The sequence below is a fragment of the Rattus norvegicus genome, chromosome 15 (assembly GCF_021556685.1).
Source record: "Rattus norvegicus strain SHRSP/BbbUtx chromosome 15, alternate assembly SHRSP_T2T, whole genome shotgun sequence".
Lineage (NCBI taxonomy): Eukaryota > Metazoa > Chordata > Mammalia > Rodentia > Muridae > Rattus > Rattus norvegicus.
The window spans coordinates 54,091,797-54,108,426 of record NC_141548.1 but is presented as its reverse complement, the minus strand read 5'-3'; the positions used below and the strand labels follow the sequence as shown (position 1 = coordinate 54,108,426).

General features: G+C 41.2%; 1 protein-coding gene across 9 annotated transcripts in view; it reads left to right on the top strand.

Annotated features, from left to right (window-relative positions):
• Cysltr2 (cysteinyl leukotriene receptor 2) overlaps positions 1-16,630 on the top strand; it is a 111,152-nt gene that overhangs the window by 33,862 nt on the left and 60,660 nt on the right. For 4 of the 9 annotated variants that reach the window (XM_087584860.1, XM_087584859.1, XM_087584862.1 and 1 more), the window contains one exon: positions 13,538-13,678. The exons of the other annotated variants lie outside the window; for them this stretch is intronic. The gene's annotated coding sequence lies outside the window, so the exon portion shown is untranslated. The remainder of the gene's footprint in view (positions 1-13,537; positions 13,679-16,630) is intronic. 9 annotated transcript variants of the gene reach the window in all.

Sequence of the window (16,630 nt, the reverse complement as noted above, 5' to 3'; positions counted from 1 at the left end):
CACGCATGGGATTATTTCTATCTTTCTGTACCTGTTGAGGCCCGTTTTTTGGCCAATTATATGGTCAATTTTGGAGAAAGTACCATGAGGAGCTGAGAAGAAGGTATATCCTTTTGCTTTAGGATAGAATGTTCTATAAATATCCGTTAAGTCCATTTGGCTCATGACTTCTCTTAGTCTGTCGACATCACTGTTTAATTTCTGTTTCCATGATCTGTCCATTGATGAGAGTGGGGTGTTGAAATCTCCCATTATTATTGTGTGAGGTGCAATGTGTGTTTTGAGCTTTAGTAAGGTTTCTTTTACGTATGTAGGTGCCCTTGTATTTGGGGCATAGATATTTAGGATTGAGAGTTCATCTTGGTGGATTTTTCCTTTGATGATTATGAAGTGTCATTCCTTATCTTTTTTGATGACTTTTAGTTGGAAATTGATTTTATTTGATATTAGAATGGCTATTCCAGCTTGCTTCTTCTGACCATTTGCTTGGAAAGTTGTTTTCCAGCCTTTCACTCTGAGGTAGTGTCTGTCTTTGTCTCTGAGGTGTGTTTCCTGTAGGCAGCAGAATGCAGGGTCCTCGTTGCGTATCCAGTTTGTTAATCTATGTCTTTTTATTGGGGAGTTGAGGCCATTGATATTGAGAGATATTAAGGAATAGTGATTATTGCTTCCCGTTATATTCATATTTGGATGTGAGGTTATGTTTGTGTGCTTTCACTCTCTTTGTTTTGTTGCCAAGACGATTAGTTTCTTGCTTCTTCTAGGGTATAGCTTGCCTCCTTATGTTGGGCTTTACCCTTTATTATCCTTTGTAGTGCTGGATTTGTAGAAAGATATTGTGTAAATTTGGTTTTGTCATGGAATATCTTGGTTTCTCCATCAATGTTAATTGAGAGTTTTGCTGGATACAGTAACCTGGGCTGGCATTTGTGTTCTCTTAGGGTCTGTATGACATCAGTCCAGGATCTTCTGGCCTTCATAGTTTCTGGCGAGAAGTCTGGTGTGATTCTGATAGGTCTCCCTTTATATGTTACTTGACCTTTTTCCCTTACTGCTTTTAATATTCTTTCTTTATTTTGTGCGTTTGGTGTTTTGACAATTATGTGACGGGAGGTGTTTCTTTTCTGGTCCAATCTATTTGGAGTTCTGTAGGCTTCTTGTATGTCTATGGGTATCTCTTTTTTTAGGTTAGGGAAGTTTTCTTCTATGATTTTGTTGAAGATATTTACTGGTCCTTTGAGCTGGGAGTCTTCACTCTCTTCTCTACCTATTATCCTTAGGTTTGATCTTCTCATTGAGTCCTGGATTTCCTGTATGTTTTGGACCAGTAGCTTTTTCCGCTTTACATTATCTTTGACAGTTGAGTCAATGATTTCTATGGAATCTTCTGCTCCTGAGATTCTCTCTTCCATCTCTTGTATTCTGTTGGTGAAGCTTGTATCTACAGCTCCTTGTCTCTTCTTTTGGTTTTCTATATCCAGGGTTGTTTCCATGTGTTCTTTCTTGATTGCTTCTATTTCCATTTTTAATTCCTTCAACTGTTTGATTGTGTTTTCCTGGAATTCTTTCAGGGATTTTTGTGTCTCCTCTCTATGGGCTTCTACTTGTTTATTTATGTTTTCCTGGAATTCTTTCAGGGATTTTTGTGTCTCCTCTTTATGGGCTTCTACTTGTTTATTTATGTTTTCCTGGAATTCTTTCAGGGATTTTTGCGATTCTTTCAGGCATTTTTGCGATTCCTCTCTGTAGGCTTCTACTTGTTCTCTAAGGGAGTTCTTCACGTCTTTCTTGAAGTCCTCCAGCATCATGATCAAATATGATTTTGAAACTAGATCTTGCTTTTCTGGTGTGTTTGGATATTCCATGTTTGTTTTGATGGGAGAATTGGGCTCCGATGGTGCCATGTAGTCTTGGTTTCTGTTGCTTGGGTTCCTGCGCTTGCCTCTCGCCATCAGATTATCTCTAGTGTTACTTTGTTCTGCTATTTCTGACAGTGGCTAGACTGTCCTATAAGCCTGTGTGTCAGGAGTGCTGTAGACCTGTTTTCCTCTCTTTCAGTCAGTTATGGGGACAGAGTGTTCTGCTTTCCGGCGTGTAGTTTTTCCTCTCTACAGGTCTTCAGCTGTTCCTGTGGGCCTGTGTCTTGAGTTCACCAGGCAGCTTTCTTGCAGCAGAAAAGTTGGTCTTACCTGTGGTCCCGGGGCTCAAGTTCGCTCGTGGGGTGCTGCCCACGGGCTCTCTGCAGCGGCAGCAACCAGGAAGACCTGTGCCGCCGTTTCCGGGAGCTTCAGTGCACCAGGGTTCCAGATGGTCTTTGGCTTTTTCCTCTGGCGTCTGAGATGTGTGTGCAGAGAGCAGTCTCTTCTGGTTTCCCAGGCTTGTCTGCCTCTCTGAAGGTTCAGCTCTCCCTCCCACGGGATTTGGGTGCAGAGAACTGTTTATCCGGGATTTGGGTGCAGAGAACTGTTTATCCGGTCTGTTTCCTTCAGGTTCCAGCGGTGTCTCAGGCAGGGGTCCTGCCGCTCCTGGGCCCTCCCCCACGGGAGCCCAGAGGCCTTATACAGTTTCCTCTTGGGCCAGGGATGTGGGCAGGGGTGAGCAGTGTTGGTGGTCTCTTCCGCTCTGCAGCCTCAGGAGTGCCCACCTGACCAGGCGGTTGGGTCTCTCTCTCACCTTTCAGGAATATTTCTGATAAATTTGACCGTCCTCTTGCATGTTGTTCGGGGGTACTCCACAGACTCATTCGTACCTCAGAAGATGATGCAAGATTAACTCCCTCATAGAATTCTGGGCTTCTGTTGCTCTCTCCAAATAACATAGAGAATGGGAATTTAGGACTTGCTTTCTCTTTTTTCATTTATTTATTTATTTATTTATTTATTTATTTATTTATTTATTTATTATTCATTCATTCATTCATTCACTTTACATCTTGATCAATGGCTGCCTTCCACTCCTGATCCTTCCTCACACAGTCCCTCCCTCTATCCCTCCTCTCCTTTGCCCTTCCTTCTAAGGAGTCGAAGCTGTAGTTACTGTTTTTTTTTTTTGTTTGTTTGTTTCAAAAAAATATGCTGTTCTGACAATGGATATCTGGGACTCTATGACCCTCTTTCTGTGGTGGGCTTCAGTAGTTCTGTGCCAACCTGGGGACTTTTCCTATATCATGCTTCTGCATCCTTCCTCTGTGAGAAGCAGGCTCCCATGGCTCCAACTGAGCTCACATAGGGTCTGTGAGATAGAAGCCAGGCAAGCCTTCACTTCTCTTCTCCTTAAACCTCTTATTGAAAAAGTAGACACCTTCCTCCTGTCATATCAGGGTCCATCATCCTCCAGGTGGGCCAAGTGCTTTTGGCAGGTCAGACTCACATAGACTCCACGAAGCCTCAGAGGTCAAGGTTGATGCCAGAATCTCTTGGCCTGGGGAAATAAAACAGCCCCATTTGAGTGTAGCACATGGGCAAAACACCCCAATGTATTTCTATTTTCTCTTCTTCAAGTTCTTCTTCAGGGTGTCCTTGGAGAGATATGCCAATGGCTTCTCTTGCAAATCCCAAAGATGTGTAGGAATAGACAGAAAATAGATGCCTGGAGCAGGTGTCAGAGATGGAAGTGAAACCATCAATGGCTGCACATGTCTGTGAGGGTGGAGAGCAGAGGGGCTTCTGTGGTTAAGGACAGTCTTTAGTGTTTCCCCAGGAAACCACAGAGTGGGAGGGTTATGCTTTTGTAGCAGCCATGTGTATCATTTGCTATCAGCTGTGGTTCTCTGGGCAAAAACTTCCACAAAGGGTGGGTGGTTTGGGACCAAGAGTTCTCAGTTCAAGTCTATGACATACAGAAAGGGCAAGTTCCATAAAAATCATAAAACCTTCAGTGACTCTAGTCTTAAGGATGGTGTAACACCCGAATGCATCTACATGCCGAAAGGCACACCAGAAACCTGTGTCAATGACCACATCCCACACAGATGGAGGAGTCTCTTCAAAGGAGTGTACAGTCCCAAGGCTTCAGCATGCTTACAGAGTTATGAAATCATTGCTAGTATAGAATTTCAGAACATTTTTTCACTTCCCCCAGTGACCCTAATCTATGAGCAGCCCTTCAGTGACTGTTAACTAACAGTCTACTTTCTATCTATATGGATTTGCCTTTGTAAAAATGGCATCATGTAACATGTGGCCTTGTGTGTTTGGTTTCACTTAATGAAAGAATAGTTTCAAGGGTTATCCACATTTTAGCTCAGATCAGTATTTTCCCCTTGTTTTGTTGGATAACAAATGGATACCCTCCATTGTATGGGAATCCTGTTTGCTCATCAGTTCAAGGCCATTTAGACTGTGACCAGCTTTTGGACACCTAATGATGATGCTGTTATGAACATTCAATTACAGTTTTGTGAGGACATGTGCACTCATTTTTAAGAGCATATTTAGGGGTAGAATTGCTGGATTATAGGTTAACCATACGATATACTTTTTGAGAAACTATGAGCTTGTTTTTCATTGTAACTGTAGCATTTTGTGTTTCACCAGCAATGTGTGAGATTCTAACTTCTCCACATCCTTGCCAACACTTGTTATTTTTGTGCATTAATTTCTCTCTCTGTGAATGTATGTGCCAGTATATGTTCCTGTTTGTGACTCAAGCTCTCTTATTGGATTTAAGTGCTATCTCTTCATAGCTAGGAAGAAACAAATTGTATGTATGTATGCATGTATTTATTTATTTATTTATTTATTTATTTATTTATTTATTGTGTGTGTATGTATGTATGTATTTATTTATTTATTGTGTGTGTATGTATGTATGTATTTATTGTGTGTGTATATGTATGTATGTATTTATTGTGTGTGTATATGTATGTATGTATATATGTATGTATTTTTGTATGTGTATGTATGTATGTATGTATGTATGTATGTATGGGTGCATGCCTGCCACACTGTACATGTAGAGAACAGAGGACAACCTGAAGTAGTAAGTTCACTCCTTCTACCACAACTGTACCGAATCTGTCACCTTCCTGGACATGGGACTCAGGTTGTTAGGCTGTCAGGCTTGGCTGCAAGCTTGCTTACCCACTGAACCAATCTCACCAACTGGGCTGTGAACACTTAACACAGCGCTCTCATACTCATCAGAATGCTAATTTGCACATAGGAATCCCCCAGTTCATCTCCAAGTCTCTTGGAGAACTTTAGCCATTCTTCACTCAACCAAGATCCACCAGCTTTTCTAGGTGCCCAACACTTCTAGGATGGGCTAGTGTACTAGCTGGCTATGTATTACTATTACACGCCAGTGTAACCAGCTCATTAAAACCAAAGGTTTAATGGGGACATGCTCCAAGTTTGGGGTGGGACATGGCTAAAAAATGGAGGCTTGTGAGTCCAAGGCTAGCCTGAGCCACACAATGAGACCATATTTTCAACAACAACAATAACAACAACAACAACAACAACAACAACAACAACAACATGGTTCACAGTTGGCCCTGAGTAAGGCAGCGTATCATGGTGGGTCCACAGCCCATAGTCCACACTTTACAGCAAAGCTGCTCACACTAGCAAGGGACAGTGGAAGTGACCAGGGGCCTCCAAATCCGTTTGAGGACACACTGCTGCTGACCTATAGATGTCCCGCCAGCACCCACTTTGTTCTTCCCATCCTATCACTAGTATCAAGCCCCAGAGCAAGCTTTTAGCATTTAGGATGGAAACTATGCCAGCAAGGACAGAAGCAGGAAAAGGGCATCAGACTTCTGGCCTTACAGAAGCTACATCTCACAGAGGAAATCTGAATAAAATGCCGTGCCTAGGAATGAGTGAGTCTCAGAAGGACAAGACCAAGGACAAAGGTAAAGAATGATGCTAATGTGTCTTTCCAGAGACACAAGCTCAATGGCCTGTAAATTCATATCTGAAGTAGTTCAGCGATTATGGAGGCCCTGGAGACCCACAGTCCCCTGGGAAAGGCTGGAGCCTGAGGGTTGGGGAAGAACCACAGCTGGCAAATACACTCTACTGTGGAAAAAGGAAAAGCCTGTGTCTCAGATGAAACTTAAAGACCATCTTTTGGGAACTCCTGCCTTGCTCAGGGGAGGCCAGGCATTTATTTAGTGTTTACACCTGACTAGACAAAGCTTGGGCACATTAAGGAAGGCAATCTGGATTACTTAAAGTCTACAGGTTTAAGTGTAAATCTTTTCCACAAACATTCTCATGGGAAGATCCGGTGTAACAGTTGGCCAAATATCTGGGATCATGCAGGGGTGGGCAGAGAATTGTCATAGGGGTGTCCACAGTAGACTAGAAAGGCCACTCCATATGGATGACATTTAGCCTGAGATAAAGAGTAAAAAAAGTACAGTTTACAAGGAGTTGGGGAAAGAACATTCCAGGCCTCAGGGGCCCCAGTGTGACTCTTAACTTGACTGTTCTCCCTCTTTTTGCCTACCTTCAAGATCAGTAAAGAACAGAAGAGAATAAGGGCTGCTCTTTTGGTAGACTCCCTGCTGCAGGGTCAACTGATGGTCCCTTTTTTCTTTTCCAAATGGGGAACTTTGTCCCATTTTGGACACTAGCGCAGTTTTCCAAGGAAATAAATAAAAATCAAAACAAACTATTAGACTGAACAAGAGGCACGTCTTGCAAGTTCCAGGGAAGACAGCTGAGACCTTGAGAACTGGCTTTGTCATTTCCTTGGCAACCAAAAATTACAGATGTACTGAATAAAAAGGACACGAGCTACTTCTAGAGAGGCAGAGTTTTCTCTCACTGTGGAGAGTCCCCAATCTAGATGCATCCCAATGGTCAGAGTCCTCACCTTGACTTTGTGGCTATCTTCTGCAGTTTTCTCTGGCTCAGACATATATGACTGTAGATACTTTACTCCATCTATTCAGGGCACAAGTAGAAGAGAAGAGAGCAAAGCAACACAGTCTTACTAACTCCGTGTCCCCTTTCCATGTGGTCCTCAATTGGAACATGTGTCATTATCTCTCCCTGTGGTAGTAACCAGGATGGCAGAACACACTGACCTCTGAGTCACCGATTTTGAAATCCTTTAATATATAACCCTATGTATTAATAAAAGGACATTTAAAGTTGACCAAGGTATTGCTATGAATCTTTGGGCAAATTTCTCAAAATTTCCAAGCCTTGGTTTCAGTGTTTATGATGATAGAGCAAACAATGCTCTTGTACCTCAGGGCTTGGGACTTAACAGGATCCTAAGTCTCATTTACCACTGTAGGACAGAAAAGGTCAATTTCAGAGGCCTGATAGGACAGGCCCACTATGAGTTTTATCCTCCGGGGGTTGACAAGCCCCTTCACATCGAACTGTCCTAAGGGCCTGGCATGGTAGGGCTGCTACAGACATGAAGACTCATCCTGTTTGCTTATTCTGGGAATTCATCTTCTGTGTTCTGGTCTGATAAAGGGATAAGGGCAGAGGGAGGGTGAGAGGTGGAAATGAAGTGAACTCTAAATACAATCAGAAACAATGATGTTATTGTAGAACTTAAGGCACAAATAGAATTTTGGGGTACTGTTCTGTTTGAATATACAACTAGATGTATTATTCTCCAGTTCTCTGCCAAAGTTCACAAACTTTAGCACCCAAAGCCTCTAGTGTTTAGTGCCTTGTCCTAAAAGAACTGGAAGTATCTACGAATTTTTATGTCCTAGGCATTTGACACTGAGAAGTTTCAAGTAGCAGAAAAAAATCCAAAGTGGTTTGAATACTATAGGATTTAGCAACCTGTATTATGGAAAAGTCTGGGGGTCGATAGGGACCAGGCAGGACTCCATTTCTTTGAGGTTTTCTTGGCTTTGTTCTCTTTTTCATGTCTGTTTCATCTGAAGACTGGGGTCAAGATGTGCATGAAACTGTGGCCTATGTAGTTTTATGGTACAGTATTGGATCTTTCTCTATGGAACTCTATGAGGAGGGAGAAAACATTCTTGGAAGCTCTCAACATACTTTACTCATATCTCATTGACTTTAGGTTTTAACACCTACCAGATAGAGGCACCGTGTTAGTTAGAGTTCCCTAAAGTAATGGAACTTACAGAGTGAATCTCTAACTATATTTAGAAAGGGCATTTATAAGAAGAGCTTACACACAGGCTGCAGTCCAGCTAATCTAACAACTGGCTTTGAATGACAAATTCCAGACCTCAGTAGCTGCTCAGTGCACAAGACTGCAGCTGATTGTTAGTATTTGGGATTCTGGAATCCTGAAGAAGTAGGCTCTAATGTCAGTGAAGGAATGGACTTGCTAGCAAGTTGAGAGCAAGCAGGCAAAGAGCAAAAGCGTTCTTCTTCCATGTATATAGGCTTCTAGCAGAATGTGTGGCCCAGATAAGAGGTGGGTTTTTTCAGCACAAATGATCTATATTAAAGGTATCTCTTCTTACCTCAAATATCTAGAATAGAAGTGGATCTTTCTACTTCAAATTATGCAAGAATCCCTTACAGGTGTGTCCTCTATTTTTGAGTTTTAGTTTAATTTTAGGTGTAGTCAAATGCACAGTCAAGAATAGTCATCACCTGTGACTACTTGAAAATTGTATGTGGATTGTTTTGGGTTCAAGTTCCTGAATGTATTTCTATCAAGTAGCACAGACTTACTCTTTTTTTTTTTTTACTATTTCTTTTTTTTCTCCATCTTTATTAAATGGGTATTTCTTATTTACATTTCAATTGTTATTCCCTTTCCCGGTTTCCAGGCCAACATCCCCCTAACCCCTCCCCATCCACATCTATATGGGTGTTCCCCATCCCTTCCTCCCCCCATTACCGCCCTCCCCCCAACAATCCTGTTCACTGGGGGTTCAGTCTTGGCAGGACCAAGGGCTTCCCCTTCCATTGGTGCCCTTTCTAGGTTATTCATTGCTACTTATGCAGTTGGAGCCCAGGGTCATTCCATGTATAGTCTTTGGGTAGTGGCTTAGTCCCTGGAAGCTCTGGTTGGTTGGCATTGTTGTTCATATGGGGTCTCAAGCCCCCTCAAGCTCTTTCAGTCCTTTCTCTGAATCCTTCAACGGGGGTCCTGTTCTCAGTTCAGTGGTTTGCTGCTGGCATTCGCCTATGTATTTGCCATATTCTGGCTGTGTCTCTCAGGAGAGATCTATATCAGGTTCCTGTTGGCCTGCACTTCTTTGCTTCATCCATCTTATATAGTTTGGTGGCTGTATATGTATGGGCCACATGTGGGGCAGGCTCTGAATGGGCATTCCTTCAGCCTCTGTTCTACACTTTGCCTCCCTATTCCCTCCCAAGGGTATTCTTGTTCCCCCTTTAAAGAAGGAGTGAAGCATCTGCATTTTGGTCATCCTTCTTGAGTTTCATGTGTTCTGTGCATCTAGGGTAATTCAAGCATTTGGGCTAATAGCCACTTCAGTGAGTGCATACCATGTGTGTTTTTCTGTGAATGGGTTACCTCACTCAGTATGATATTTTCCAGTTCCATCCATTTGCCTATGAATTTCATAAAGCAGGTACACAGACTTACTCTTAGATCCATTAGAACTAGTTGTATAAAATTGAGTCCAATAATGTAAAAGGTACATTGTAGGCATAGATTTTAAAAATCTACTTTTAATAAGGATTCTCAAGTGTTTCAATCCTCCCCATTTCTAACCCACTGTCCAAAGGTAGGAGAGAAAAGATGCTAAAAAGGACAAGGGGATGTGGACCTGTTTAGAAGTAGTTCCTTGGAATAATTCCAATCCTCATTTGTCAGTCTAACAGCAGTCCAGTTCAGTAGTGTCAGAATACCAAACAGGAATAAGCAATGGTGGCATGATCCAGCAGAAACCATCAGGCCTCCACCAAGTTAGCAGGAGCAACCAGGACCAGCCAGGATGCCAGGAGAAGTTCTCTGCTATGCCTCACTCAATGAAGTAAGATCAGGAAAGATAGACTGGAGACCAAAGAAGTGTTGCAAAGGTAGCTATGCAAGCACATCACTGTCTGTTGAGTCCTACTCTCTCCAAACATCATATGTCCTCCCATGGGTCTTGCCTCAGCAAAACAACATGTGAGTCTGTATTACCTGATATATCCAGAAACTTCCACTTCAGTGTGGTAAACACAGTTATTGTGAGTGAATATGTGGAGACATGGACTCTGATCTCAGGCCTGTCTTTTGCATGTACCACTGACACAGTAGTCCACATTTAGCTGCAAGAGAGTCAGAGAAATAGAACTTTTAATTCTGAGCAAATGTGTGTCCAGTAAAAACTGTTTTACTATGGAGAAAGTGGAGAAAAGCAGTAGAGAATGTAGCAGCTGATACATGAGAGTTAGAAGGTAAATCAAGAAACCAGGAAAACCCCCCACAGTTTTGCGGACTTACAAGTGGAGATGCTGCTTTCTAGGGTGAATAAGACTGGAGCAGTTTTTGAGATAAGGTGGGATAAGAGCAAGGGATCTCGTTTTGCCATATTAAATTTTAAGTTAGCGTTAGAAATTTAAGCCTAACCATTGAATATAGCAGACAGAACCCAGAGGATTCATGAATATACTAATCGCACCCAGAGGCTTATTATTGGGTACAGCCACTCGTGGACAGAATACAAAAAGAGGGGAAAACTTTGGACATAGCCTGAAATTCTAACATCTCTAATAAGAGAGCCAGCAAAGAAAGCAACTGTTAATATTTGATCATATTAAAAATGTTAACAAGGGGTGATGGTTGCTAACAATAGTATGTTATGTTTTTTTGAAAGGATCCTTATTTTAAAATGCATAAAATGAGTGTCATAATATGTCTGGGACTTGAAAATAACTTGAGGGGGAGTTGGGTAGAGGACAGAGGGAACAAAGTTGGTCATGAGTTAAGTTGACATGGAAGTCCCTTCTACTATTCTGCAGACTTTCTTTTTTTTTTTTTTTTTTTTTTTTTTTTTGTGGAGCTGGGAACCGAACCCAGGGCCTTGCGCTTCCTAGGCAAGCGCTCTACCACTGAGCTAAATCCCCAACCCCTCTGCAGACTTTCTTATCTAGTCAGACTTTTCATAATCAAAAAGAAAAATGAATAAATAGTTACTCATGTGGAATTGAAAACTAGGATCCATGGTGTCATGAAACCTGGGGAAAGAGGCATGGACCAATATGTTCAGTGTGCTGGAGGAAAGGAAGATGGGAACTGAGAGTTGACCTCTGGGTTTGACAAAGCATTGGTAATTAGTAATACCATTTCCTTATTGAAAATGGATTTCTTATATAATATTTTCTGATTATTGATTCCTTACCCACAACTCATCCCAGATCCTCTCCACTTCTCACTCACCCATTATTTCCTTTATTAGAATACAACAGGTATCTGTAAAAAGTAAATAAAATAAGATTGAATAAAGACAAATGAACCAGAATATGACAAAACAAACAGAAAAAAAGAGATGCAAAAGCAAAACAAAATCACATACAGATGCTGAGACACACATAGAAATCCCATAATCATAAAATATTAAACCATAGTATATAAATAAAGCATCTGTAAAGAAAGCCCAGACAAAGCACTGTGAGACAAAAAACAAAACAAAACAACCAAAACAAATCAAAAATAAAAACAAAAATAATCCTTCCAAAACATGATTGAGTTCATTTTGTGTTGGCCGTCTACTGCTGGGCATGGGGCCTGCCCTTAAGTGTATTCTGTCTACCCAGTGAGACTCTGTTGGAGAAAGCATACTTTTGCCTTTGTGATAGTTTTCAGCTGGAGATAGCTTCTGAGTTAGGGATAGGGGCTTGTTTCCTTCCCCTCTAGTTCCCTTTTTAATACTTAACCTCTGGGCTAATATGGACTGTAGTGTGCTTATTGAAGACTTGACAGATAAATATATACACAAGTAACTACATACCAGATTTGGTTTTATGAGTCTGGGTTACCTCAGTGAGGATGATTTTTTTCTAGTTCCACTCATGTACTTTTAAACAGCTGAGTAATAATTTCACTGGGTAAATGTAGCACAGTGTCTTTAACTATTCATCTGTTGATGGACATCTAGGGTGTTTCCAACTTCTGGTTATTATGAATTAATGAACAGGGCTGGACAAGTGTCTCTGCAGTAGGATGTAGAGTCCTTTGGGTATATGTTTAAGAGTGATATAGGTGTATCTTGAAGTATATTTCAAGCTTTCCACAGTGGCTGTCTGTCTTAGTCACTATTCTATTACTGTGAAGAGACACCATGACCAAGGCAACTGTTATAAAGGAAAACATTTAACTTGCTTACAGTTTCAGAGGTTTAGTCCATTATCATTATAGCAAGGAGCATGGTAGCAGGCATGGTGTTGGGGAAGTACTTTAAAGCTGCATTGAGAGAGAGAGAGAGAGAGAGAGAGAGAGAGAGAGAGAGAGAGAGAGAGAGGGAGACAGACAGAGACAGAGAGACAGACAGAGACAGAGAGAGACAGAGACAGAGAGACAGAGACAGAGACAGAGAGAGACAGAGAAACATGCACAGAGATACAGACACACAGAGACAGAGACAGACAGAGAGAAACATGTACAGAGACAAAGACAGAGACACAGAGGCAGAGAGAAACACAGAGAGAGACAAAGAGACAGAGAGACAGAAAGAGACAGAGAGACAGAGAGACAGAGAGACAGAGAGAGACAGAGAGACAGAGAGAGACAGAGAGGGAGGGAGGAACTGGGCCTTTCATGGATTTCTGAAATCTCAAAGCCCATCCAGTGACACACTTTGTCTAACAAGGCCACACCTATTCCAACCAGGCTAGACCTTCTAATCCTTCTTAAACAGTACCACTCCCCGGTGACTAAGCATTCAAATATATGAGCTGATGGGGGCCATTTTTATTGAAACCACCAGATTTCATTCCCTGTCTCTGATAGACTTGTGGTCATATAATAATGAAAGTCCATTTTACTTCAACTTCAAAAGTCCCCATAGTTTTTCAACAATATTTAAAAGTTGAAAGTTTTCAAGTATTTATTAAGCAATTTTGCCTCTATGTTCTTACATGGGAATTTGACTGCAATTCTCTTTTCCTGTTGAGTAGTGTGGTAACTGCTACCTATAAAATTAAAGACAGAGTTCCTTCTGTTTCTGTTTTGTAGAATGATTTGGGGAGTATTGTCGTTAATTCCTCTCTGAAAGTCTTGTAAAATTCTGTATTAGCACCATCTGGCCTTGAGTTTTCTCGTACTTGGGAAACTTTTAATGACTTCTTGTATTTGACTAGGAGTATAGGTCTGTTTAAATTGCTTATCTTATCTTGATTTAGCTTTGGTAGGTGGTATATATTAAGGCTAAATTTTATTTTTGAATTCAATCTTTTGACTGTGCTTTGGGGGGGCATATTAGGACCATTGATGTTGGAGGTTATCAATGAGCAGAACAAAGAAAGTAATTATCCATCTCTTTCATGTTTCCCAGTTTTGTGGAGTATAAGGAATTTATTACTGATTGATTTTCTCTAAGAACAAACTCTAGATGTTCCAACATATAACAAAGACACATGTTCCACTATGTTCATAGCAGCCTTATTTATAATAGCCAGAAGCTGGAAAGAACCCAGATGCCCTTCAACAGAGGAATGGATACAGAAAATGTGGTTCATCTACACAATGGAGTACTACTCAGCTATCAAAAACAATGACTTCATGAATGGAACTAGAAAATACCATCCTGAGTGAGGTAACCCAATCTCTCTCTCTCTCTCTCTCTCTCTCTCTCTCTCTCTCTCTCTCTCACACACACACACACACACACACACACACACACAAAGCACATGCACATGGTATGCACTCACTGATAAGTGGGTATTAGCCCCAAAGCTCTGATTACCCAAGATACAATCCACAGACCACAGGAAGCTGGAGAAGAAGGACGACCAAAGTGCAGATGCTTCAGTCCTTCTTAGAAGGGGAACAAAAATATTCACAGGACGGGATATGGAGACTAAGTTTGGAGCAGAGACTGAAGGAGTGGCCATTCAGAGCCTGCCCAACATGGGGATCCAGCCTACATACATACAGCCACCAAACCCAGATAATATTGCTGATGCCAAGAAGTGCATGTTGACAGGAGCCTGATATAGCTGTCTCCTGAAAGGCTCTGCCAGAGCATGACAAATTCAGAGGTGAATGCTAGCAGGCAACCATTGAACTGAGAATGGGGTCCCCATTGGAGGAGATGAAGGATTGAAGGAGCTAAAGAGGTTTGCAACCCCCTAAGAACAACAATACCAACCAAACAGAGCTCCCAAGGACCAAACCACCATCCAAAGAGTACATATGGACAGACCTGTATCTCCAAGTGCATACGTAGCAGAGGATGGCCTTGTTGGGCCCCAATGGGAGGAGAAATCCTTGGTCCTGCCAAAGCTGGACACTCCCTCCCCTCCAGTGTAGGGTGATGTCAGGGTAGGGAAGCAGGAAGGCATGGGTGGTTGTGGGGGTAGCTCTCATAGAAGAAGCGGGGCATGGAATAGGGGGTTTATGGATGGGAAACTGGGGAAGGGAATAACATTTGAAATGTAAATAAAAAATGTCCAATTAAAAAAAAAAGAACAAACTCTCATCGATTCTTTGTATGGATTTTTACTGTTATTGTTTGTTTCTGTTTAATTGATTTTTAGCTCTGAGTTTGATTATTTCTTGCTACCTTTTGGGTGTTATTTCTTTTCCTTCTAGAGCTTTCAGGTATGCCATTAAGTTACTAATATGAGATTGCTCGATTTTTTTTTAACGCAATTATGTAGAGCTGTGAACTTTCCTCTTAGAACTGCCTTCACTGGGTTTTCATTTTTATTCAGGTCTAGAAAGTTTAACATTTTTTTCTGGAGTCATTTTTCATTCAGTACTGAGTTATTTATTTTCCATGAGTTTGTAAGCATTCTATTGTTTCTGTTATTAATATCCATCTTTAATCCATAGGATCAGATATGATTCAGAGTAAGTGGGCCAATTTTGGACAAAGTTCCACGAGGTGCTGAGAAGAAGGAATACTTATTTGTGTTTGGGTGAAACGTTTTGTAAATATCTGCTAGATCAATTTCATTTATAAAGCTGTTTAGCTTTGGCATTTGTTTAGATTTTCGTCTGGGTGATCGGTCTGCTGAAGAGCCGTGGGATAGTGAAGTTATCACAGTACCAGGCGAGGGCCAATAGGAGATTAAAGCTGATGTTTCTTTTATGCTTGGGTACCTTTGTGTTTGGGGCATAGGTGTTTAGAATTGCAATATCCTCTCAATGACTTTTTCCTTGATGAGTATATAGTGTTCTTTCCTAGCTTTGGTTTGGTCTGTCAGATACTAAAATAGTTACACTGGCTTGCTTCTTGGGTCCATTTGCTTGGATTATCTTTTTCCATCACTCTATCCTGAGGATATCTTTATCCTCTATCCTGAGGTGATTTAATGCTTGATGTTAAGATGCTTTCTTGAATGCAGGAGAAGGATGGATTCTATTTTTGAATTCAATCTGTTGACTGGTTTTTTTTTTGTGGGGAGGGGGGAGTTGAGGGATATTAGGATCATTGATGTTGAAGGTTATCAATGAGGTAGGATCATTGGTGTTGAAGGTTATCAATGAACAGTGTTGTTTCCTGCTATTTTGTTGTTATAGTGTGTGCTTTCCTGTCCGTATTTTGTTTTATCGGTCTGAGATTATTTATTCCTTGTCTTTTTTGAGGTATGGTTAACTTCTTTAGGTTGAAGATTTTCTTCTAATACTTTCTGTAGAGATGGATTTGTAGATAGAATACCACTAAATTTTGTTTTTATCACGGAATGATTTCCTTTTCACATCTATTTTGATTGAAAGTTTTACTGGTATAGTAGTTGGGGCTGACATCTCTGGTCTATAAAAGTTTGTGAACATCTGTCTAGTTCTTTTTGGCTTTTAGAGTCTTCATTGAAAAATCAGGTGTTGTTCTAATAGGTCCGCCTTTATATGTTACTTGATCTTTTCCCCTTGTATTTTTTTTTAATGGAGAAACAAAATATGGTTTATTCATATGTCTAATTCATTCTAGAGGACAAAACAAGAGAGGGATCAAGGCCAGCCTGGGTTACAAGTGTGACCCCCAACCACCCCAGAGAAGGGGAGAAAATCTAGCGGTGTGTTCATGGTGGCACACAGCAGTAGGTATTACTTGGGAGGATCAGTTGAAGCCACTTTGGGAGCAGTGCTCTAAAAAAATAAATATATAAATAGAGGCAGAATGCTTGGAGAAATTAGGCTAGGCAGAGATCATCAATGATCCCATATCAGACTCATGTGACAGAAAGGAATGGCAGAGGTTTTGCTGGGAGGATAGAGGAAATGAGTGTTTCATGATATAGCCCAGGTTAGCCCTCAGTCTCCCAAATAGCTGGAACTAGTCACATGCCATAGTTGGCAGACGTTCTTTAATAGGTAGTTTTCTGTTTCATAAGGGAAAGCCCTAGAGATACACAGATGTAGCAAGATGTCCTAAATACGTTCTCGTTATATTATACACTATAGACACAAACCATTTACTCAATTAGAAGTGGTCAAGTGAGTAAGATTTGTCGTTAGCCACAATAAGCAAAAGATTTTTTTTTTGGGGGGGGGGTATGTGATGCTGGGAGTCAAAGCCAGAGGCTTGTCTCTGCTAGACCGT